At 39.8% G+C, this 27096-nt stretch overlaps 1 long non-coding RNA gene across 1 annotated transcript; it reads left to right on the top strand.

Moving 5' to 3' along the window:
* LOC128931290 (uncharacterized) lies at positions 1 to 27096 on the top strand. Its single transcript, XR_008479420.2, has 3 exons — positions 1 to 1004; positions 4390 to 4516; positions 24622 to 27096. It is a non-coding gene; the product is annotated as an uncharacterized LOC128931290 (long non-coding RNA).

Here is a 27096-nt window from a genome sequence, read left to right as displayed (position 1 = left end):
ATATGCTAAAATATAGTAACAATGTCCTTCTTTGCTTGTTCTGATATTCATGTTAGTTCTAGATTGGCTATGACTGATTTTTTGCCTCACTGTGGGTTATGTTTTCCTGCTCTTTTTTATGCCTATTAGTCTCTTATTGGATAACATGCATTATGAATTTTACCTTGTTGGTTGCTAGCTATTTCAGTATTCCTAAAAATGTTCTTGAGCTTTGTTTAAAAAAGCAGTGAAATTATTTGAAAACAGTCTATTTTTTGTGTCTTGCTTTGAAGATGAGTTGTACAGAACCATAGCTGTTTATAGTGTTAGGCTAGTTATCCCTCACTATGAAGGCAAACCTCTGAGTACTCTACTGAATGCCCTGTGGAGCTTGAGGCTTTACAATCTGGCTGGGAGGAACAGGCACTATTACTGGCTTTCAGAACCTGAAGCTGTTACCTCAACTGCCCTTGAATGCTTATTCCCCTGGCCTTGGATAATGCATGTACTGCTCAGTGCTTTGCCAAATACTCTGGGGGGGGACTCATCAGATAGCTCCAGAGTTCTCTGTGTAGCTGTATACTCTTTGGAATCTGCCCTGCACACTGCAGACACCTTAGTATCTACAAAGTTCTGTCTCTCAACTCAAATTTGGCAGACCTCTGCCTTGCTTCCCTCTCCCTCCCTGCCCTACAGCCTGGACTCTCCAGACAGCGAGACAGGGCAGCTGTAGGCTCACTTGTTTGTTTTTTGTCTCACAGGGATTTTGTTTTTTTGCCTGATGTCCATTGGCCTGAAAACTGTTGTTTCATAATTTTTTTTCCGGCTTTTGGTCATGTCAGGTGAGAGGGTAAATCCACACCCTGTCATTCAAGCTTGCTAGAAGTGTTGCCTTTTAAATATATTATTTTTTTCTTTTAAAGCCCACATGAAAGGAGCCTTCCTCTGTAACAACAACCAACAGCTTGACAATGTGTGTTCCCATTATCCTGTGAATGCTCTACTTTTCAAAGTAAGCCTGCGAGGTGGGTGTCATGTCATCCCCATTTTACAGATAAGGAGACAGAACCTCAGAGAGGTGAAGGGACTTGTCCAAGATCTCACAGTCTATAAAGGCAAAGCCAGGATTAAACCCATGTCCCCATTAATACTTGTTGTTCCCAGAGGAGAAACAGAACCACATGAAGGGCTGGTATCATTATATTTTTGTGGGGAGAGATCAATAAATGTGGGTTCAGAGAGTTAATATTTCAAGGCCTACAGGGCTAATGAGCCTAGGAGTTTGTGGAGAGTCAGAGATCTCCATGGGTTGTGTTTCTAGTTCCCCCACCAACTTCTTCAGATAAGGGAGTGTACCTTTTACCTCATGTATCCTTCCAGATAGGAGAATTGGGCTTTTTGCCAGAGCTGTAGATATGGGGGTCTGGAACTTGGACTGGATTTACGAGCATTCATGGAAAGTGGAGAGGAGGGATTAGGGAAGAGGTAAGGGGTAAGGACTACTAGCTGCTCAAGTTGGGATGGTCAGGGAGGCAAGGGAAGGGAGGAGGGCATACCAGAAGCCAATGAGTAGGCTTGCAGGAGCTATGGGTGGATGACGTGGCCTCGCGGGACAGGAGCTAGGTCCAGCTGTCTCCCATTGTCTCCTGGCATGTAGAATTATCCCTGCTCCTCCCCTTTCTCTGAGTGAGAAAGGTGGGAAATAAAATAATGAAGCTGTGAGTAGGTGAGGTGTTAGGGAGACAGCTTGCCAGGGTGGGCAGCACAGATGACTGGCGGGTGGGGAGGGAGGTGGTGGGAGGTTAATGTGCAGATCCTCAGATCTCTGAGAAGCAAGGTGGAGGGGACGCAGTCTGGTGTGCAGAGTTGCAGGTGGGGGCACTGGTGGGTGCTACACTGAGGCACAGGTGTTTCCTGGGAAGAAGGTGATGTGGTCTTTTTTTGGCTATGGAGGAGATTTTGAAATGTACTTGGGTAATTTATTTTTAGTGAGATTTCCTTCTGAGTATGTTATTTAAAGTGTAGAATAGAATGGAACATAGTAGCTGCCATTTATTAAGTATCTACCATATGCTTGGAATGCATCTCATGTACATCAACCCACTTCATATCACATTTACCCTGTGAGGTAGGTTCTGCTACTAATTCCATTTACAGGTGAGGAGTCTGTGTCTCACAGATATGGTGGTTCGTTCAAAACCCCTCTGCATTTATTTTATTTTATTGATTTGAGATGAGAAAGATGTTCATGGGGGAGTCAGAGCCTGCTTCCATAGAAATCATCCAGTATTTTTCATTGTTTTGTTTCTTCCCAGGGCCTGCTCTTCCACTTGTTAAATTCGGAGCTGGAAGGTGGGGTGGGATGGGGGTTTGAGAAAGAAAGCTAGGATTAAAGACACAATGGATGCCCAAGAGAAAAGGAAACTCAATTGTACCTTTTCATAATAACCCTGTTTGATAAATACCATTGAGAGAACTCCAAATATTTTGTCCACCTAAGAGCAACCCTCTGTGTTCAGGGAAACAGGAGCTGTATCTCCAGCACTGCCTCCCTGCCTGGGGATGGGCATTTGACTCTAGCTGTGCCCATCATACCATTTCACCTCCATGGCAATAGTAATTGGTCAAGGCATGAGCACATGACTCAAACCAGGCCAATCACATCCTTTTCTGAGATTTTTTATTTAAAATTGGAGCAGCTCATAACCCTGTTTACCCTTTAGCAAAGGGTAATGGTGGGTCTTCTTAGATCATCTGATGGACACATTCTTAACCTGGTGGAGACACTGACTTGAACAAATTAAACAGATAGGCCAATAAAGTAAAGAAAAGATGGGGAGTTTCTCTTTTCTCCTTCCCAAAGCCCTGATTTCTGTTTAGAAGCTATGTAGTTCTAGAAACATCAACTCTCCCTGTCTCCATGACTCCAGAGGGGACCACTTGGCCTGGGCGTGCAGCACATTCCGTTTCCCCGCTGCAGAAACTGCCTAAGATGGGCAGTTACCAAGGCTGGTCCAATCAGAGTGGATTAAAGACTTGTACTGAATGCTGAGGTCCAGTGTCACTTTCCTGTTGGATGAGAACCAGAAAGCATGCAGCTACCCAGTGAGCCTCCATTTTGGGACGAGCAAGCAAGCCAGTCTTAGAATAAGTTTGAGTCTTTTTTTTTTTTTAATAGTTTGTATTTATTTATTTATTTATTTTTTAAGATGGAGCTTCACTCTGTGTACCAGGCTGGAGGGCAATGGTGTGATCTTGGTTCACTGCAACCTTTGCCTCCTGGGTTCAAGCTATTCTCTTGCCTCAGCCTCCCAAGTAGCTGGGATTACAGGCTCCCGCCACCACTCCTGGCTAATTTTTTGCATTTTTAGTTGAGACAATGTTTCGCCATGTTGGCCAGGCTGTTCTCGAACTCCTGACCTCAGGTGATCCACCTGTCTCGGCCTCCCAAAGTGCTAGGATTACAGACGTGAGCCACCATACTAAGCCTGAGATTGATTCTTAAGGAGGAGACACAAGCAGAGGTCCTGAGTCTAGCCAGTTCTTCCGCAAAGCCCATCCTATCTCTAGCTCTTCCTTATATGGGAGTCATAAATCCCCTCTATGGTTTAAAGTATAAACACAAGCCTCTCAACTGACAAGTTAGTCTTGATGCTATTTGAGTTCCGGGTCTTGTCAGCTCAAAAGCCATGTCCATGGGTTTTTCCCTCACCAGTGATTTGTTATATGAGTGATTACACTCTTGTTTTTCTTAAAAAGTATATTTTAACAATTTTAATGAAAACTTAGAAACATGCAAAGTAGAATAGTGTCAGGTTGGTGCAAAAGTAGTTGTGGTTTTTGCCATTACTTTCAATGGCAAAAGCCACAACTACTTTTGCACCAAGCTAATATAATGCATGTGTTCTCAACCAGGGTTTAAGAGGGTTTCAAAGGGGGCAAAAATTTGTTCTTGGGGAGGGAGTGAATAAATCTTAGGCAAATCTCTAAATAAGATACTTTTAAGGCTGGACATGGTGGCTCACACATAATCCTAGCACTTTGGGAAACTGAGGTGGATGGATTGTTTGAGATTAGCCTGGGCAACGTGGCAAAACCCCATCTCTACTACAAAAAATACAAATATTTAGCTTGGGACGGTGGTGTGCACCTGTAGTTTCAGCTATTTGGGAGTCTGAGGTGGGAGGACTGCCTGAGCCCAGGAAGTCAAAGCCACAGTGAGCAGTCATTGCCCCACTGTACTCCAGCCTGGGTGACAGAGTGAGACCCCTATCTCAAAAAAAAAAAAAAAAAAAAAAGAAAAAATTGTAACCACAATATTATCACACCTAAAAAATTTACATTTTCTTAATATCGCAAAATACACAATGTTCAACTTTGTTTGTTTGTTTATTTTTGTTTTTGAGACAGAATCTTGTTCCATCGCCCAGGTTGGAGTGCAGTTGCGCGATCTCGGCTCATTGCAACTGCTGCCTCTTGGGTTCAAGCGATCCTCAGCCTCCTGAATAGCTGGGACTACAGACATGCACCACTACATGTAGGTATTTTTTTGTTTTTTGTATTTTTAGTAGAGATGGGGTTTCACCATGTTGGCCAGGCTGGTCTTGAACTCCTGGCCTCAGTGCTGGGATTACAGGTGTGAACCACTGTGCCCAGCCTCAAGTTTCTAATTGGATGTCTGAATCAGATTCAAATTAGGATCATTGCCATTAGTTGACAGATATCTTAAGTCTATTTAACATAAAGTTCTCCACGGGTTCTTTTTCTTTTTTCTTGCAATTTACTTGTTGAAGACACTGGGTCATTTGCCTGTAGAGTTTCTCACAGGGTGGATTTTGTAGATTGCATTCTTGTGGTATCACTTAACATGTTCCTCTGTGCTTTAAGTTGTTGCTCATCTTTATTGAGGTGTGGTTGATTTACAGTCAACTGCATATGTTTAAAGTATACAGTTTTATAAATTTTCACAGATGTATACATTCATGAAACCATTACCACAATTGAGATAGTGAACATAGCCATTGCCCCAATGGTGTCCTCTTGACTGTCATCACTCCCCCATGGATGCCACCCTCCCATAAGAAAACACTGTTCTGATTTGTGTTACTATAATTTAGTTTGCATTCCTTAGTGTTTTAGATAGAATCATAGAATATGGACTTTTTTGTCTGGCTTCTTTCACTCAGCATAATTATTTTTGAGATTAACTATGTTGTTTGCATAAATATTTTATTCCTTTTTATAGCTAAATAATATTCAATTGAATGGCTATATCATTTGTTGATGGCCACCTGAATTGTTTTCAGTTTTTGGCTATTACAAACAAAGCTGCTCTGAACATTTGTGTACAGCTTTTTATATGGGTATATATTTTCTTTTATCTTGGGAATTTCCTAAGAGTGGAATGGCTGGATCACATGGTAAGCATATGTTTAACTGCACTGCTGTGAGAATGCTATTTCCTCTACGTTCTCACCAATACTTGTTATGGTCAGTCTTTTTCATTTAACCCATTCTATTAGGTTGGTGCAAAAGTCATTGCGGTTTTTGCTCTAGAAAGTAATGGCAAAAACTGCAATGACTTTTGCACCAACCTAATAATATGTGTGTAATTTTGTGTGTGTGTGTGAATTCTAGCTCCTTTGCCAGAATTTTAAAATTAGCTTGCCAATTTGTACAAAAAAAGCTTCCCGATATTTTGATTAAGATTGTGTTGAATATAGGGATCAATCTGGTGAGAATTGACATGTTAAATATTGACTATTTTTACCCAATAGCGAGGTATATCTTTCTACTAGCTTGTCTTTGAGAGCGTCTTTCAGCAAGGTGTCATAGTTTAGAGTGTACTAGTCTTCTGCACCTTTTGTCAATGGTCTCCATTTCACATTTTTAATGTGAAAATGATATTTTAAGAAGTTGTAATTTCTGATTCCTCCTGGCATACAAACATATAATTGCCTTAGTCTACACATCTTGTATCCTGCGATCTTGCCCAAAGTGATTTATTAGTACTAGTAGCTTTTTTGCAGATTTATTTGGATTTTCTACATACACAAATACAGTTTTACTTCTTCCTTTCTAATCAGGATGACTTTTATGTATTTTTTTTCCTTTTATTACTGGCTACAAACTCCAGTGATAGCTTGTCTTGTCTTGTTTCTGATCTCAGGAGGAAAGCAGTCAGTCTTTTATCATTAAGTGTGGTATTTGTAGTGGGTGGTTTGCAGATGATTTTTATCAGGTTAAGTTCCTTTCTATGCCTAGTTTTCTAAGAGATTTTTTTCTAAAAAAAATCAGGAATGGGCACTGAATTTTTTTTAATGCTTTTTATATCTGTGTAAGTGATCATATGGTTTCTGTTTTTTAGTTGTTACTATTGTGTGTTACATTGATTGATTTTTCTAATAATGACCAACCTTTAATTTCAGACACATAGTCAGTCCAATTGGTTATTATTCTTTTAGTATGTTGTCAGATTCAAATTGCTAAAATTTGTTTAGACTTTTTTTCCCCCTATCTGTATTTATGAGTGTTATTGGTCTGTAGTTTTCTTTTCTCACCATGTTTTTTCCTAGTTTTGGTATCTGGGTAATGCTTTCTTCATGGAACAAATTGGGGGGTTATTTGCTCCTCTTCAAGTTTTTGGAAGAGTTTGTGTAGAACTGGTGTTTCTTCTTCCCCCTAAATATTTGATAACATTCACAATGAAGTGATATGGACTGGAAGTTTTCTTTGTGGGAAGGTTTTAACTACAACTGCAACTTCTAAAATAGATAAAGCGCTATTCTCCTTAACTATTGCTTCTTCAGTGACCCTTTGTGGTTTGTATCTTTCAGTGAATTTGTCTACTTAATCTAAGTTTTCAGACTTCTCGGTATAAAGAGTTCACAGTGTTCTCTTATCCTTTTAATATCTGTAGAACCCGTAGTGATAGTACTTCTCTTATTTTTGATCTTGATAGCATTTATTTTCTTTCCTTTTTTCCTGATCTATCTGGCTAGAAGTTTATCAATTTTATTTATCTTTTTAAATGACTGGCTTTCATTTGTATTGATTTTCTGTATTGCTTTTCTATTTTGTAGTTTATTGATGTTTACTCTCACTATTTTCTTTGATGATGATGATGATGATGATTGTTATTATTTGAGATAGGGTCTTGCTCTGTTGCCCTGGCTATAGTGCAGTAGTGTGACTTGGCTCACTGCAACCTCTGCCTCCTGGGTTCAAGTGATTCTCATGCCTCAGCCTCTTGAGTAGCTGGGACTACAGGAACATACCACCACAACTGGCTAATTTGTGTATTTTTAGTAGAAACAGTGTTTCACCATATTGGCCAGGCTGGTCTTGAACTCCTGACCTCAAGTGATCTGCCCGCTTCAGCCTCTCAGTGTGCTGGGATTACAGGCACCCAGCCACTTTGTTTATTTTAAATTTAATATCTCTTCTTATTTCTAGTTTTGTAAAGGGACAGTTGGACTCAACTGATTTAAGATCTGATTCTTTTCTTTTCTTCTTTGTTCTTTTGAGACAGGGTCTTGCTCTGTTTCCCAGACTAGAGGATAGCTCACCTTAGCCTCAACCTTCTGGGCTGAAGCAATCCTCCCATCTCAGCTTCCTGAGTAGCTGAGACTACAGGCACGTGCCACCATGCCCAGCTAATTTTGAAAATATTTTTTGTAGAGACAAGTTCTCACTATGTTGGCCAGGATGATTTCTAATTCCTGGGCTCAAGTGATCTGCCTTGGCCTCCCAAAGTGTTAGGATTATAGGCATGAGCCACTGCACCCAGCACATCTTTATTATTTTCTACTATAGGCAGTTAGTGCTATAAATTTCCCAGTAAATGATGTGTTGGTTACCTCCCATAGATTTTAATATGTTGTATTTTCACTTTCATTCAGTTCAAAATATAAATGTCTTTTGACTTTTTTCTTTGATCCATGGGTTATTTTGAAGCATGGTATTTAATTTCCCAACACTTGGGGTTTTTCCAGAGATCTTTTTGTTACTGATTTTTAATTAATTCTATTTTGGTCAGATAACACACTTCTTATGACTTGAATCCTTTTGAATTTATTGAGACTTGTTTTATGACCCGGAATGTGGCCTATCTTGATAAATGTTCTATGTACACTTGAGAAGAACGTGTATTCTGCTGTTGTTGGATGGAATGTTCTGTAAATGTCCATCAGGTCAAATTCATTGAGAGTGTTGTTCATCTTCTATATCCTTGTTGACTTTCTATACAGTTGTTCTATTCATTATTGAAGATATTAAAATTTCTGACTATAATTGTGGATTTTTTTATTTCTCCCTGTAATGCTATCAGTTTTTACTTCATGTATTTTAAAACTGTTATTAGATATATAGATGTTTAGAATTGTTATGTTCTTTTGATTAATTGCCCCCCTTTATTACAAAATGAACTTCTTTTTATCTTATAATAGTCTTTGCTCTGAAATATACCTTGTCTAATATTAATATAGCCACTCCATCTATCTTTGAACTGTGTTAACATGCTATATATTCTTCCATCTTTTTACTCTTAAGCTATTGGTGTTTTCATATTTAAAGTGTGTTTCTTATAGACAGCATATAGTCTGGTCCTGCCTTTTAAAAAATGCAATCTGATAATTCCTGTATTTTAATTGGGAGTGTTTAAGATTACTTACATTTGATGTGTTTATTAACATAGTTACTTTTAAGTCTATCACATTATTTGTGTTCTATTTTCTATCTTTCTTTGTATCCTTTTTCCTTTTGTTCTAACTTCTTTTGGATTAATTTTCATTTTGCTTTTTAAAACTGACAAATAATATTGTATATATTCATGGAAAATATAGTGATGTGTCAATACATATAATGTGTGGTGATCAGATCAGATCGGTAACTAGCATATTCATCATCTCAAACATTTTATTGTTTCTTTGCTTTGGGAACATTCAGTATCCTTCTGGATTAATTTTTTTTAATGATTCCATTTTGTTTTATTTTATTTTTTGAGACAGAGTCTTGCTCTGTTGCCCAGGCTAGAGTGCAGTGGTGCATTCTCAGCTCACTATAACCTCCACCTCCTGGGTTCAAGTGATTCTTGTGCCTCAGCCTCCTGAGTAGCGGAGATTACAGGTATGCACCACCATGCCCAGCTAATTTTTTTGTATTTTCAGTAGAGATGGGATTTCGCTATATTGGCCAGACTGGTCTCCAACTCCTGGCCTCAAGTAATTCACCTGCCTTGGCTTCCCAAAGTGCTGAGATTACAGGCGTGAACCACCGCACCTGGCCTGTGATTCCATTATACATGGTGCACTATTAGTAAATTTATTATGTATAGTTCTTTGTTTTGTTATTTTAGTAGTTGTTTTAGGGTTTACAAGGTATATGTTTACTTATTGCAATCTACAAGCAAGTACTGTTATAATACTTCATGTACCGCATAAGAAGCTTACAACAATGTGCCTCTATTTCCTTCTTCCTACTTTTTATACTATTATTGTCATGTATCTTACTTTTGCTTATGTTTTAAAATACACAATACATTGTCAGTATTTTTCTATAGTCAATTTTACATAAGGATTTTCAAAAAATGAGAAAAAATCTTGTATGTTTACTGACATAGTTACCATTTTTGGTATTCTTCATTCCTTTGTCTAGATTATCATTGGTGTTATGTTTTTCTGCCAGGACCCACTTTAATATTTCTGATAGTGTCGGTCTGCTGGTGATTAATTTCTTCAGCTTTTGTAAGTCTTCACTTTCAATATTTTAGCTAAGTATAGTGAAACTATTTTATTGTAAATTATATTGAGAATGTTTTTCTTTCAATAGTGTAATGTTACTCTGCTGTCTTCTTGATTGCCTTATTTCTGACAAGAAATCTGTGCCATCCTTATTTTGATTTCTGTCTACATGACATGCCTTTTTCTCTAGCTACTTTTAAGATGTTCTCTTGCTAACTGGTCTTTATAAATTGGATTATAATGTGTAATTTTCTTCAGTTTTTTTTTTTTTATATGGGTGTGTGCTTGGATTCTAAAGAAGCTTCTTGGATCTATCTATGATAAGTTCAGAAAATTTTTGGTCATTGTTTCTTCAGATATTTTTTCTGTCCCCACCTTGCTCCTATTATTTGATGACTCAAATTATGTACATCATTGGCTGCTTGACCTTGTCCCACAACTCACTGATGCCTTTTAAAAATTAATAGACTTTATTTTTTAGAGCAGTTTTAGATGTACAGAAAAATCATGCAAATAATTCCCACATGTTCATTTTCCCCTCTCCTTCCTATAGTTTTTTAGTGTGATACATTGGTTACAATAGTTCACTCTTTGTGTTGTACATTCTAGGTGTTTTGACAAATGCATGATGTCATGTATCCACCATTACTGTAGCATATAGAACAATTTCTCTGCCTTGAAAAAAATCCCTGTGCTCTACCTGTATGTATCTGCTTCCCCTCTTTCTGGATACCACTGTCTTTTATTGTCGCTCTAGTTTTGCCCTTTCCAAAATGTCATATAGGTGGAATCACACAGTATGTAGCCTTTTTCAAACGGGCTTTTTTCATTTAGCAATACCCATTTACACTTCCTTCATGTCTTGTAGTAGCTGGATAGCTCATCTCTTTTTATCCATCAATAATATTCTATCGTATATATGTTTGTTTTTACCATTCACCTACTGAAGGACATCTTGGTTGCTTCCAGTTTGGGGTAATTATGAATAAAGCCATAATAAACATTCATATGCAGCGTTTTGTGCGGGCATATATTTTCAACCCAATTACTTAAGTACCTAGGAATATGGTTGCTGGATTGTGTGGTAAGAGTATGTTTAATTTTGTAAGAAGCTGCCAAATTGTCCTTCAGAGTGGCTGCAACATTTTGTATTCCCACAAGCAATAAATGAGAGTTCCTATGGGTTTGCATCCTTATTAGTCTCTGGTATTGTCAGATTTTTGGTGCTATCCCATTGTTGGCTTGATTTGCAATTTCCTAAAGACATATGATGTGGAGAATCTTTTATATGCTTGTTTGTAATTCATATATCTTCTTTGATGAGGTGTCTGTTTAGATCTTTTGCCTTTTAAAAATTAACTTTTTTGTTTCTTATTGTTGAGTTTTAAAAGATCTTCACACATTTTGGATGCCAGTCTTTCATGTGTTTGGCAAACATTTTCTCCTAATGTGTGACTTGTCTTTGCATTCCCTTATCAGGAATTCCCTCAGATCAGAAGTTTGTAATTTTAATGAAGTTCAATTTTTCAGGTATTTCTTTCATGGATCGGGGTTTTGGTGTTGTATTAAAAAAGTCATTGCCAAACCCAGGGTTATTTAGATTTTCTCCTATGTCATCTTCTGGTAATTTACATTTAGGTCTGTGATTCATTTTGACCTAATTTTTATGAAAGGTCTGTGCCTAGATTCCTTTCCTCCCTTGCTCCCTCCCTCCTTCGCTCCCTTCCTTCCCTCCTTCCCTCCCTCTTTCCTCCCTCCCTCCTTCCTCCCTCCCTCTTTCCTTCCTCCCTCCCTCCCTCCCTCCTTCCCTTCCCTTCCCTCCCCTCCCCTCCCTTCCCTTCCCCTTCCCCTTCCCCTTCCCCTTCCTTCCTTCCTTCCTTCCTTCCTTCCTTCCTTCCTTCCTTCCTTCCTTCCTCCTTCTTTCCCTCCCTGTTGTTTCTGCATGTAATGTAGCATGTCCACTTGTTTCAGCACCATTTGTTGAAAAGACTACCCTTGCTCCATTGCCTTTGCTATCCTTGAATTGCCTTTGCTCCTTTGGCAAAGATCAGTTGACTACTTGTATAGGTCTATTCTTTAGTCTCTGTTCTGTTCTGTTGATCTATTCATCTATTCTTTTGCTAATACTATACTGTCTTGATTACTGTAGCTTTACAGTAAGTCTTGAAGTCAGATATTATTTGTATGTTCCCTGACTGTTTTTCCTTAGTACTGTGTTGGATATTCTGGGTCTTTCATCTTTCCATATACATTTTAGAACCGGTTTGTCCATACCCACAGAATAACGCTGAAATTTTGACTGGGATGGCATTGAATCTATACATCAACTGACATCTTGGCAATATTGAGTCGTCTTCTCCATAAACATGAAATATCTATTTATTTAGATGTTTTTCTTTCCTCAGTTTTGTAGTTTTCCTCATATAGATCTTATACATATATTTTATTAGAGTTGTAACCAAATATTTATTTTTTTAATGCTAATATAAATGGTATTGTATTTGAAATTTCAAATTTCAATGGTTTGTTGCCAGTATCAAGGAAAACAATTGACTTATGTATTAACCGTTTATCCTGGTAACGTTGCTATAATTGATCACTGGTTCCAGTTTTCTTTTGTTAATTCTTTAGGATTTTTTGAACATAAAATTCATGTCATTTGTGAACAAGTACAGTTTCATTTATTTCTTTCCAATCTGTGTATATTGATCTCCTTTTCTTGTCGTAGGGTATCAGTTGGAACTTCCAGTACAGTGTTGTGTAGGAATGAGAGAGTACATCCTAATCTTAAGGGAAGACATCCAGTTTCTCATTATGAAGTAAGACATTAGCTGTAGGTTTTTTATAGATGTTCTGTATTAAATAGAGGAATTTCTCCTATATTTCTAGTTTGCTGAATTTTTATCATGATGGAGGTTGGATTTTGTCAAAGCTTTTTATCCATTTATTCATATAAGCATATGATTTTTTTTTCTTTAGCTTCTTGGTGTGATAGATTATATTTATTGACTTTTGAATGTTTTTAAAAACTACTTGTGCAGAGACTGTGATGATTTTAATTGCATATAAAATCACTTTGTTATCTTGTCTTTAGGCTTCTTTATCACATCAAAGGTTTACTCGCAAAATTGGTCCTTTGTTCTTATTCAGTAAATCCATGTTACAGGATGAGCCAGGATTTAGATATGTAAATATATGTAACTTCTTAGCATCTTTCATTTCAAATTAGAACCACATACTTGGAATTTGCTGCTGTAGTCTGATGATAATGGCTGACAGAAGAAAAAAATCCTAAAGTTATCAGTTTTTGCTGTTTATAGTCTTCTTGTTTGAAATGTAAAGTAAATTGTTCACAAATATTACCACCTAAGCACCTGTTTCAAAGGAAACATCAATCTTCAGCTTGCAAAATGATGTCTTTATAGTTAAGGACATAGTGGCAGAAGACCCATGTTAGTTGCTTTTTTCTTCCTGGAGAAGTTGTCAGGATAACTGCAATCCTGGGGGCTTCTCCGTGTTGAATCTGAGAGGTGGAACAAAAAGAAAAGTGGCCTTTTCCATTTCAAGCCACGGAGGTAATGTGTGGAGAAGAGACGTCCACATTTCAAGAATAGAGAAAGTAACTGGATAAAAAAAGTAGGGCTGCCTGCTTTAGGAGACAACGTAGAGACACTTGCCAAGTCCAGATTTTTTTGTTGAGATGCATATAAAAGCACCTAAATGTCGAGAAAAAATGTTCTTCGTATGATAAGGAACCTGCACTGGGGTTAATTTAAAAAGATGTCAGAAGTTGCAGAGAAATGGTTCTCAAGCCTTTATAGAACACTGTTGTGTTTGAGAATCTGTTGATATCATGGACCTTCTTCTTCCTACAAAAATGTGTAATTGTGCATGCAATTTCCAGTAGTTTATACTCCCCTACTTAAGACCTTTGCTTTAGTGTAGATTATTACTCTCCTTTGTAAAGGAGGGAGGAAAAATATTCCATTCCTTTCCTCTGGCCAATATCTTTTCTCTTTTCCTTGCAGTCCAGCAGTCACACTTGGCCTCCCACAGACCAGCTGGCCCCTGGCCAAGAGGCCAGTTTGCAGCAGCATGCCTCATTCCACCATCTTTGCTGCTGTTTGAATGTCAAACCAGCTTTGCATACCTGGAATAAATTCCACGTGGCCATGGCATTTGTTTTTAAAAAATACATTGTTGAATTTGATTTGCTAATGTTTTGCTGAGGATTTTTGCATTTGTGTTCATGAAAGATATTGATCTGAAGACTTCCTTTCTTGTAATTTATTTATCTGATTTTGATATTAGGGTAATGCTGGACTCATGGAATAAGTTAAGAAGTGTTCACTTCTATTTTCTGGAAGAGATTATAGAGAATTGCTATCATTTCTTCCTTAAGTGGTACAGTTTACCAGTGAAATCAACTGGACATGGTGTTTTCTGTTTTGGAAGGTTATTAATTCTGGTTCAATTTTGTAAGAATACATGTCTATTTAGATTGTTTGTTTTTCTTTGTATGAGTTTTGGTAGATTGTGTCCATCAAGTAATTGGTCGATTTCAATGAAGTTATTAAATTTTAGTCATAGAGTTGTTGATGTTCTTTTTATTTTCTTTTTTTCTTCCTGTGTAATTATGAGTAGTTTTAATTTCTATGTCTTCAAGCTTACTAATCTTTTCTTCTGAATGTCTCATCTGCTCTTAATCTTAGACAATGTATTTTTCCTCTTACACATTATAGATTTTATCTCTAGAAGTTTGACTTGGGTATTTTTTATATCTTCCGTATCTCTACTTAATTTTGAATTTATAGAGTATAATTCTCATAACTGTTTTAATGTCCTTATTTGCTGATTCTTTTTTTTTTGAGATGGAGTCTTGCTCTGTTGCCCAGGCTAGAGTTCAGTGGTACCATCTTGGCTTACTGCAACCTTTGCCTCCCGGGTTCAAGTGATTCTCCTGCCTCAGCTTCCTGAGTCCCTGGGATAACAGGTGCCTGCCATGACGCTTGAATTTTGTATTTTTAGTAGACTTTTGTATTTTTAGCTTCGCATGTTGGCCAGGCTGGTCTCAAACTCTTGGCCTCAAGTGATCCACACACCTCGGCCTCCCAAAGTGCTGGGATTGTAGGCATGAGCTGCTGTGCCCAGCCTTTCTTTGCTAATTCTTACATCTATATCAGTTCTTGGTCAGTTTGATTTATTGATTACTGACCTCATTATGATTTGTGTTTTTGCCACCTCTGTGCATGTTTGATATTCCCTGATTGAATGCCATTTGTGAATTTTACTTTGTCAGATGTTGAATATGTTTGTGTTTTTATGAATATTTGCTCTGGAATGCAATTTACTTGGAAATAGTTTGATCTTTCTGGGGTCTTGCTTTTATTATTTGTTAGGAAGGTTTAAAGCAATGCTTAGTCTAGGTCTAATTATTCCACATAACTAAGGAAAGACCCTTGTGAGTGCTCCACCCAGTGCTCCATGAATTTGTTGGTTTTACTGTCTGGTGTCAATAAGCACTGTTCTTAGCCCTGTGTGAGTGACAGGTACTATTGCTTTGACTCCTTTCAGATTTTTTTTTCCTTTCCCCACAGCCTCAGGTTTCTTTTATATTTTGTTTTGTTTTGTTTTAGAGATAAGCTCTCACTGTATTGCCCAGGCTGGAGTGCAGTGGCTATTCACAGGCATGGGCATCACACAATAATCTGAAACTCCTGGGCTCAAGCGATCTTCCCACCTCAGCCTCCTGAGTAGCTGGGACTGTAGGTGTGTGCCAGCATGCCTAGCCTAGCTTCAGGTATTTTTCTTGCATACATGAGTGGACGAGTACTCTTCTATTTCCTTGAGGGAGACCCACTGCAGATTTCTGGTGTCCTTTCTCTGGGCAGTTATCTTTTCTCCACAACCTGGTCTAGAAACTCTGCTTTGGTCTCTCTTCCTAGAGTAGAAAATCTTAAGACAAAAAGGAGTTAGTTTGTAGGCATATTTCAAGAACCTATTAGAAGAAATTTTTTTTTTTTTGAGACGGAGTTTCGCTCTTGTTACCCAGGCTAGAGTGCAATGGCGCGATCTCGACTCACTGCAACCTCCGCCTCCTGTGTTCAGGCAATTCTCCTGCCTCAGCCCCCTGAGTAGCTGGGATTACAGGCACGCGCCACCATGCCCAGCTAATTTTTTGTATCTTTAGTAGAGACGGGGTTTCACCATGTTGATCAGGATGGTCAGAAGAAATTTCTTATTCTCATATGCACTCATAGACCAATGGAGATATTCAGCCCTGAAAAGTAAAAAGAAGCTTGCTTTCCAAATGGTATATTAGTTACTGTTTTCTTTCAGTGAATGGAAGATTTTAACACAAAGAAGAGTTTGTAGGCAGACACTGAGAAGAAGCTCTAACTCCTCAACTTAGGGAGTCTGCCGGGATTTGCCTTACGTTATCTGCCCTGGGTTATGGTTGGGGATCTCTGTTAATACAGTGATGGGGGGAAATTACAGGGCTGATCTTATTTTGTATCTCTCAGAGATCACTGTCCTTCGTTGTTGTCTGATGTCCAGGGTTTTGGAAACTGCTATTTCATTATTTCATGTATGTGTGTATATGTGTATGTATATAATATGTATATACATACATATACACAAACAGACACACACACACACGCACACACACACACACATACACACATACACAGTCTTGGCTCACTGCAACCTCTGCCTCCTGGGCTTAAGCGATTCTTCTGCCTCAGTCTCCTAAGTAGCTGGGATTACAGACGCCTGCCACCATGCCAGGCTAATTTTTATATTTTTAGTAAAGATGGGGTTTTGCCATGTTGCCCAGGCTGGTCTCGAACTTCTGGCCTCAAGTGATCCACCTGGCTTGGCCTCGCAAAGTGCTGGGATTACAAGTGTGAGCCATTGTTTCCTGGCCTATTTCATATATTTTTAATGGTTTCTTGTTTTTTTTTTAAAATTTTTTATTGCATTTTAGGTTTTGGGATATATGTGCAGAACATGCAAGACAGTTGCATAGGTACACACATGGCAGTGTGTTTTGCTTCCTTTCTCCCCTTCACCCACATTTGGCATTTCTCCCCAGGCTATCCCTCCCCAGCTCCCCCTCCGCTGGCCCTCCCCCTTTCCCCCCAATAGACCCCAGTGTTTAGTACTCCCCTCCCTGTGTCCATGTGTTCTCATTTTTCATCACCCGCCTATGAGTGAGAATATGCGGTATTTCATTTTCTTTTCTTGTGTCAGTTTGCTGAGAATGATGTTCTCCAGATTCGTCCATGTCCCTACAAACGACACGAACTCATCATTTCTGATTGCTGCATAATATTCCATGGTGTATATGTGCCACATTTTCCCAATCCAGTCTATCATCAATGGGCATTTGGGTTGGTTCCAGGTCTTTACTATTGTAAACAGTGCTGCAATGAACATTCGTGTGCATGTGTCCTTATAGTAGAACGATTTATAGTCCTTTGGATATATACCCAGTAATGGGAATCCTGGGTCAAATGGAATTTCTATTTCTAAGGCCTTGAGGAATCGCCACACTGTCTTCCACAATGGTTGAACTAATTTACACTCCCACCAACAGTGTAAAAGTGTTCCTTTTTCTCCACATCCTCTCCAGCATCTGTTGTCTCCAGATTTTTTAATGATCGCCATTCTAACTGGCGTGAGATGGTATCTCAATGTGGTTTTGATTTGCATCTCTCTAATGACCAGTGATGATGAGCATTTTTTCATACGATTGTTGGCCTCATATATGTCTTCTTTTGTAAAGTGTCTGTTCATATCCTTTGCCCATTTTTGAATGGACTTGTTTGTTTTTAATGATAGGTTAAGTCAGAATTCTGTTACTTCATCTTGACTAGAAGTTCTTTAAGTTTTTATTGTGAGAATTCTCAAAGATATAGACTTGTTAAAAGAATGATACAATGATTATTTGTATACTTACCATCAGATTCAGGAACTTAGTATTTGTGTGTGTGTGTGTGTGTGTGTGTGCACGCATGCACGCCATGTTTATATATTTGCTGAACCATTTGAAACTAAAGTGTAGAGGTGTCAGGATATATCACCACTAAATCACTAAATACTTTGAAATGAAACTCCTAAAAATAAGGAGATTCTCCTGCATAATCACACTAGCAGAATCACACCTAAGAAGATGAAATCATTCCCTTTATCATCTGTATTCGTTATCTGCTGCTGGGTAACAAAGTACTCCAAAACATAGCATTTAACACTGCAAATATTTTTATCTCACAGTGCCTGGGTGTTAGATATTTGAAGGCAGCTTAGCTGGATGGTTGTGGCTCAGAGTCTCATGAGGTTGCAATAAATCTTCCAGTTGAAGCAGATGTCTCCAGACTTGTTCAGTGGCTGATGTGTGGAAGCCTGAGGTCCTTTCTTCATTGCTCCATCCAGTCTACCTGACCATTGTCACAACATGGCAGATGCCTTCACCCAAAGCAAAAGATCTTTGTGTGTGTGTGTGTGTTTGTGTGTCTGTGTGCATGTGCGCACACATGAAACAGAGAGAGCGCAAGTACCCAAGTCGGAAGCTGTAGTCTTTTATAACTGTACACAGCAGTGACATACCATCACTTCTGCAGTAAGGTATTAGATACATAGACTAATCCTAGTATAATGCAGAAGGGACTACATATGGGTGTCGGGGTGGGAATCACTGTGGCCCATCTTGGAGGCTGCTTATCTCACCATCTAATATCTAGTTCATCTAATTAAAAAAAAGGAAACAAACCCAAGATCCATCGCATTTTGCTGTTGTATCTCTTTGGTCTTTCTAATTTATGACATTGGCTTTTGGAAGAGGCCAGTCTTCTAGAATATCCCACAATCTAGGCTTGCTGATTATTTCCTCACTTGACTTGTTCCTGTATCTCCTTATTTCCTATGGATTGATTGTTTAGTCTACAGGCCTTTTAAATTCAAGTTAAATATCTTCCCAGGAAGATATAACCAAAGCTATATACTTCACCCAGAGGCGTAATTCAGGAGGAATTGCTCCTGGTAATGCTCTTTGATCATTTGATTCCAAGTGCTTCTTAAACAGACTTTCAACCAGACTACCTGCCTTAAGCCCCATCTTCATGCCTTTTTCAGAGGTACTTGGTGCCTTCAATTCCTGAGCCTTTCTGAAGTCTTACAGTGCTAATTGGCCGGCTTTTGAGCTTCTCCGCTATTAGCCTAGGTTTCTGCTTCCTCTGTTCTAATAAAACAGTTATTATCCATCGAGTTTCATTAGTTTTGTTGCTCTTATCACCTCTTCTCACTGGGACACTCTGAATACCTCATCTAGGCATCTGTTCAGTTATGACTGTGTGGTTCAAAAAATTTTTTTTTGAGATGGAGTTTTGCTCTTGTGTCCCAGGCTGGAGTGCAATGGTGCAATCTTGGCTCACTGTAACCTCCACCTCCTGGGTTAAAGTGATCCTCCTGCCTCAGCCTCCCTAGCTGGGATTACAGGCACCTGTCACCATGCCCAGCTAATTTTTTGTATTTTTTTGTTAGTAGAGATGGGGTTTCACTATGTTGGCCAGGCTGGTCTTGAACTCCTGACCGCAGGTGATCCACCCACCTCAGCCTGCCAAAGTGCTGGGATTATAGGTGTGAGCCACTGCTCCTGGCTTCAAATATTTGAAAGAAAGCTACCTTGTTTATATATCTTTTTATAGTTCCTGTATAGAGATCACTGCCCTTTGGTTTTGTCCCAAACCAAACAAAACCTGCATGTTGACTCTCATTTCGATGAACTCTGTGGGGTGGCACTCATTTTTGGGTCAGGGTAGCATTTTCCAGATTCACTTACTGAGATCAACAAAGGATTAGTGAATAGCTAGGGTGGCTGGGGACAAAGGCAAGTCAGTTTGGCCTCCCTGGGAGGCTGTGATCCAGAGGTGAGAGCAGCCTTCCATGGGAAAGGGGCACTATAATAGGATTTGGTGAAATGGGATTTTATCCACATTATCCTTGAGATCCTAAGGCATGGACCTCAGAACACTTTTTATAGCTGAAATTGAAAAAGTAAAACAATTTTCAGCAGCAGAAGGAATGTCTTGGGAAACATTTCTAGGGCTTTTGTGTTTCCTTAGGGCTTCTCCTATCTCATTAGAGTTATTCCATTAAAAGAGCAATAATCCTGTTTTCTTGGGCAGGGGGCACTAAGGCTCATAGAAAACAAGGGTTTGAGAGTCATACAAGCCGGGAGAAGGGAGAGGCCAGCCTGGGACCCAGGCTCAGGTAGGGATGGGGAAAGGGGCGCTGACAATATTTGAACCTCAAATATTCGTACTGATCTTATTGGATCTTCCAGGCAACCATGTCAGGTCAATCTCATTATCCTCACTTCATAGTGTTAACTGAGGCTCAGGGGGTTGAAATGACTATTCAAAGACACACACTAAAGACACTCAGGAAGGTACCAAAGTGTCCATGCGCTCCTGAATTCATCTGCAAAATGTTTTTTGCTTATATTTTTGTCCATTTCCCAGGGTAAAGAATGCAAAACTTTCAACAGATTCTCAAAGGGGTCAATGATTCTCAAATATTAATAGCCACTAATTTAAGCCATGGCTTTTCTAACTCCAAAGCCTGTTCTCTGAGGCCCTCTCTGCCAGACCCTGGTTAATAAGAGAACATTCTTTAAAGTCAAACCCATGTAAGAGCCAGATCTTACTAGCTGTTGAGACCTTGTTTCCCCATCTATAAAATAGGGATTCAGCAGGGCATGGTGGCATGCACTTTTAGTCCCAGCTACTTGGAAGGCTGAAGTGGGAGGATGGCTTGAGTCCAGGAGGTCAAGGCTGCAGCGAGCTGTGACTGTGCCACTGCACTCCAGCCTGGGTGACAGAATGAGACACTGCCTCTTAAAAAAAAGGGATTCATTTATTTCACAAATATTTTATTAAGCTCCTGGCTGCGATTCAGACACTGTTCTAGGTGGTGAGGACACAGCAATGAATTAAACAGTGTCTCTGCTGCTGTCATTCATTCTTCTTCTTCTTCTTTTTTTTTTTTAAGAAGGAATTTTGCTCTTTTTGCCTGGGCTGCAGTGCAATGGCATGATCTCGGCTCACTGCAACCTGTCCCTCCTGTGCTCAAGCGATTCTCCTGCCTTAGCTTCCTGAGTAGCTAGGATTACAGGCATGCGCCACCATGCCCTGCTAATTTTGTATATATTTTTTCAAGTAGAGATGTGGTTTCACCATGTTGGTCAGGCTGGTCTCAAACTCCTGACCTCAGGTGATCCACCTGCCTTGGCCTTCCAAAGTGCTGGGATTACAGGCATGAACCACCGTGCCTGGCCCTGTCATTATTCTTATATTCTGTGGGATGATAAAGATGATAAGCAAATTTGCGAGATATTTGTGAGATGGTGATAAGTGGTATGGAGGAAAATGAAGTGGGGAGGTGGGGTAGGGCATGCTTCAGGGCTCGGGCTAAATACTTTAGCATATTCACAGAGCTGTACAGTCATCACCACCATCCATTTTAAAGCATATTCATTACCTCAAAGAGAAACCCCATTCTTTTAGGTATCACTCCAAGCCCCATAATAACCCCTCTGCTTCTGCCCTAAGCAACTACTTATTTCTGTCTCTCTATAAATTAGCCTATTCTGGACATCTCAGAAAATGGAATCATATAATCTGTAGTCTTTTGTGACTTGAAGCTTCTTCATAGAATCTGGATATAAGATTTTAAAAAATCTGATAGACAGTTTGCAAATATGTTCTCTTGAGTCTGTGGATTTTAATTTCCTTCTCTTAGCAATATCTTTTGAAGAACAGAATTTTGATGAAGTCCAATTGATCAACTTTTTCCTTTTTGGGTCATTCTTCTAGTGTTATAGCTAAGAAAGCTGTCCCTAATCTATGATCACAAGGATTTCCCTCTGTTTTCTTTTAAAGGTATTTTTTTCTAAAGAGAGACCAGAAATCTGTTTTCCATGTGAAAATCCCAATTTGTAAGATTAAAATAAAGCATGTTAAAAAATATCAGACATGTATATGGGCTAGAAAAGGGCCATAGGCTATCAGTTCTCATATATTAGTTTATATTACATGCAAAATTGCTTATATTTGGCCATTTTTGATCTATAAAAATGGCAGTTTCATGCTAACGGCCTTTGCAGGTTATTAAGTTGTAGGTAATCAACTGAGTCACAGGTATGCATGGTATCAGCACTAAATCACTAAATACGTTGGACTGAAAATCCTAAAAACAAGGAGATTCTCCTGCATAATCACACTACCAGTATCACACCTAAGATGAAATCATTCCCTTTATCATCTGTATTAGTTATCTGCTGCTGGGTAACAAAGTACTCTAAAACATAGCATTTAACACTGCAAATATTTTTATCTCACAGTGCCTGAGTGTTAGAAATCTGAAGGCAGCTTAGATAGATGGTTCTGGCTCAGTCTCTCATGAGGTTGCAATAAATCTTCCAGTTGAAGCAGATGTCTCCAGACTTGTTCAGTGACTGATGTGTGGAAGCCTGAGGTGCTTTCTTCATTGCCCCATTCAGTCTACCTGAGCAGTGTCATAACATGGCAGATGCCTTCACCCAAAGCAAAAGATCTTTGTGTGTGTGTGTGTGTGTGTGTGTGTGTGTGTGGTCTCTTTATTTGTTTTTTGGTCTAGGACCTTGGGTTTTCTGAGCCTTCCCTATTATAATGAGAAAAACAAGGGCTAATGAGGGGAAGCATCTTGCCTGAAGACCCCCGGCAGTTCTCCACTTAGATGCATGCATTATGAAGCCCAAAGATCATCCGGCACTGTGCTCTCCAAAACAGAACCCTCCACAAACACTGTATTTGAGCTTTCCATTTTAAATGTGGATTTGAACATTGTAATAAGCAGAACCCCCCCCTTGGATATATTGCATACCAAATGTTAGCATTTGGAGATGGCCGGCTATCTCTGTATAAGTAAAGAGGACCCAAAAGTTGCAAGCAAAGTAAGGTTCTACATACTGCTAGGATTATCAACTGCTATTACTTGGTGACCTGGGATTTTCTTAACATATTTGTAACTTTAAAAAGTTTAAAAGTTTTGAAGCTTAAAGCAGTGCTGAGGTTAAGACATGACTCTATCTGTCATCCATAATATTTAATTTCTTATTCTTTTTTTTTTTGAGAATGGAGTCTTGCTCTGTTGCCCAGGCTGGTGTGCAGTGGTTCAAGCAATCCTCCTGCCTCAGCCTCCCAAGTAGCTGGGATTACAGGCTCCCACCACCATGCCCAGCCAACTTTTATATTTTTAATAGAGACGGGGTTTCACCATGTTGGCCAGGCTGGTCTTGAACTCCTGACCTCAAGTGGTCCACCTGTCTCAGCCTCCTAAAATTCGGGGATTCCAGGTATGAGCCACTGCACCCAACCAAATTTCTTATTCTTTTTGATCTAGCAAAACAACCTAATTGTTCTCAATGACCTTATAATAAGTAAATGTTATGGAATATATAGTGTCATTTTCCTTTTCTGGTAGAGGAAGATTACATTTCCCAGAGTCCCTTGCATTTGAATAGAGGCCTGTAACTAGATGCCAAGGGCCCCTGGAATGTGGGCAGAAGTGGGGTATGTGCCTTCTTCCCCTTCCATGGAGGCTAGAGCTTTATCATGGCAGAACCACAGATGGTGTGAGGGTGGGTCTCTGGACCACAGGTTGAGGGATAGAGAAGATCTTCACTGATCAGTGACAGGAGCAAGAAGCAAACCTTTGCGTGTTAAGCCACTGAGATGTTGGGATTTATTTATCATAGTAGATTCTGGTCTATCCTGACTCATACTAGATTAAACAAATAATATTTCTTGCAAAATCAAAGCCACAATGAGATACCATCTCATGCCAGTTAGAATGGTGATTATTAAAAAGTCAGGAAACAACAGATGCTGGAGAGGATGTGGAGAAACAGGAACACTTTTACACTGTTGGTGGGAGTGTAAATTAGTTCAGCCATTGTGGAAGACAGTGTGGCAATTCTTCAAGGATCTAGAACCAGAAATACCATTTGACCCAGCAATCCCATTACTGAGTACATACCCAAAGGATTATAAATCAATGTACTATAAAGACATATGCACATGTATGTTTATTGCAACACTATTTACAATAGCAAAGACTTGGGACCAACCCAACCAAATGCCCATTAACAATAGACTGGATAAAGAAAATGTGGCACATATACACCATGGAATATTATGCAGCCATAAAAAAGAATGAGATAATGTCCTTTGCAGGGACATGGATGAAGCTGGAAGCCATCATCCTCAGCAAACTCACACAGTAATAGAAAACCAAACACCACATGTTCTCATTCATAAGTGGAAATTGAATAATGAGAACACATGGACACAGGGAAGGAGACATCATATACTGGGTCCTCTTGGGGGGTAAGGAGCAGGGGAGGGAGAGCATTAGGACAAATACCTAATGCATGTGGGGCTTAAAACCTAGATGATGGGTTGATAGGTGCAGCAAACCACCATGGCCCATGTATACCTATGCAACAAACCTACAAGTTCTGCACGTGTATCCCAGACCTTAAAGTAAAATAAAATAAAAATAAAAAAACACAAATAACATTTCTAATCAAACATAGCTCTTATCTATCCTATGTATTGGGTTCCATGTATTGTTTATTGAAAAGTAAAAAAAGTTTTCTGCTACAAAAGGCATCAAAATCAGCGATTGAGTTTGAAGTCAGAATCTTACAGGTGGGGAACTCAAGAGCTGGAGAGGAGAAATAACTTTTCCAGGGTCACATAGCTGAGGCAGGGCTAAAGTCCAGCATAGGGACATCTGTAGTTTTACCCTGTCCTTTCTTTTGGTAACAGCAGCTGAATTTCTTCATCTTCCTGCTCAGGTCACATGCTGCATATGGGACTCATTCTCATCCCTCAGCTCCAGGCCTGGTGAATCTATATCATCTTTCACCTAGGCCTCAGTAATTAGCCTGAGGATGGTTGCATGACCCAGTCCAGACTCACAGCTAATCCCTGCGTTTTTGCTGGAGCTGCTCTCCATGGACGGTTGAATCAACAGGATATAAGTCTCGAACTACTGGGGGCTGTCTCAGTATTTCCAGGTGGAGAATGCAGCTAACACAGGGGAAAGCAGAGCAGAAATATGGAGCGAGCCAGATGATGCTTGATGATGTTCGAGTACCTGGATCCAGCCATGCCTGAAGTTGAAGCTTTTAGTCACATGAATCAGTAAGTTTCCTTTTTGTTTATGCCAGCTTTGACTGATTTTCTGTCACTATCAACTAAAACTACCCTGGCTTATACATACGGTTTTCTGCTTTTTCTCACCAAGGGACAGGAATTATTTTTCTGTTTTTACTGATAAGGAAATGGAGGTTCAATCCATTTGTAATCGGATGCTTCAAGTCTCGCCAGATTTAAGGCTTGGTGACCTCCCTTTTGTGTTGGGAATGGCCCACACAGGAACTGTTCTTTGCTTCTGGCCCCTGCTTCAGTGCAGACGCACTCTATCCTGTTTCACAACACAGTGTTGAACATAATATCCACTGCAGAGTAGATGCTAAAACATTGCTAAAACAAAATAAGGAAAGAATACCCCTATAAAAAGCTGTGTAAAGTGTATAATGAGGCGGTTCATCAAAAAACACAAATGACATATCTCTAAAAGATGCCCAACTTCAGTAATAAATAAGAAATACAAACTAAGTATCATCTTTCATGAGTTTGTCAAAGAGCTAAAGGTTTCCTAATAGCTGAGGGCAGGGAAATAGGCTCTTTCTTGGGCTGTGGCAGTAGCAGGGGAAGGGGCACAGCATCTTTGGAGGGCAGTGTAGCAATGTCTGTAAAATGTAAACAGTGTACAAGCCATTTGCCCTCCAGTTTAGAATCTATTCTCCAAAGAAACTCCAACAAATATGCAGAGATGCAAGTAAAAGGCTGTTCAGTAGAGTTATTTTTAATAGAAAAAAACCCCCCAAAACCTAAAGAAAAGAAAACAAAACTGGAAACAAATGCCCACCAAAATGGGTCTACATGAATCCCAGTACATCCAAGTCATGGAAAACATTTTTGCTGCTAAAAAGAATGAGGAAGTCCCAGATGCATGGGGGTGGAAAGGTGCCCAGGGTAAACTATGTCGTTAGGGGAGAACAGGGTGTGTGATGTGATGCTATTTATGTTGAAAATGAAATCTTACCAAAGTTAAGATGGAGATAAGTTGGGAAGAAGAATTAGGGAATCAGGAGAGTTCTATTTTCAATAAATTAATCTTTACAATTTGATTTTTTAAAATGATGAACATGTGCACTTTGTGATTTTGTTTATTCATTTCAATATCCAATAATGCACAAAAATTCAAAAGGCACAAGGTGGAGATGTACAATTCTGCAATTCTCTCAGCTATCTGATACAGAATTAATTTATTCCCAGCATGCATTTAGTGTATTTCAAAGGAGGAGGAGGAGAAATGAGCGGGAAAGGGCGGAGGACACAGGCAGCTGTTGCTCTGCGGTTGGCAGCTGTGGTCAGGTGTGGCAGTGGGCTGCCCTTTTTGGGGTCACTCTGTCCTTGGTTTCCTGGTGTCAGGCTTTCCTAACCCTTCTGAAGCTCAAGGGAAGGCCTTTGGTGATGTGCTGCCCATGGTTCCTGGCTGTGGTTTTTTTCTAGGTTTGTTCCTATGTCTCAGGGCTTCAGACAGTGAGGCGCCGGAATCCCCCAGGACTGTCCCCCTTCCTGCCAGTTTCCAGCCAGGCCTGCCTGGCAGATGCCCAAACACTCATTAGGGTAGACAGGTCTATAGGCAAATATTTATCCCTTGCAGCTGCAGGCTGTGAGGAGGCAGCAGGTGCGGGGCAGAGTCCTGTTTACCTAGCGCTGAGCCAGGCGGGCGCTGCCTGTTTGCTGAGCTCCCTACCTGGCCTGGCTCAGAAGGTTGGGCGAGCTCTGCCCTCTTCCTCACTCCGTCCCTCCTCCCTCCGCTGTGCTGTTCCAGAGCACTAGTTCTTCCCACCTCTTTCCTGGGCTGACTGCTGCTAATTCCATGTCTCAGCTTCAATGCTCCCTCCTCAGGGCTCCCTGATGACCCTCACTCCAGAGCAGTCAGGCACCCTGTGAGCATTGCCGCGGCCCACAGTTCCCCATCATGATAATTACTTATTTCCTGCACTTACCAGGTTAGTGTTTGTCTTCTGTGCTAGAAGCCAGATGAGCAGAGATGGGGATAGTTTTGCTCACCACTGTTTCCCCAGCCCCTCCCATAGGGCCTGGCACTCAGGAGGTGCTCCCCAAGTATTTGAGTGTCAGCCTGAGTGAAGGCAGGCAGAGAGCCCTGCATGGGCAAAGGCACAGAGGTGTGA

The sequence above is a fragment of the Callithrix jacchus genome, chromosome 2 (genome assembly GCF_049354715.1).
Source record: "Callithrix jacchus isolate 240 chromosome 2, calJac240_pri, whole genome shotgun sequence".
NCBI classification, from domain to species: Eukaryota; Metazoa; Chordata; class Mammalia; order Primates; family Cebidae; genus Callithrix; species Callithrix jacchus.
This window is presented reverse-complemented; position numbering and strand designations above follow the sequence as displayed.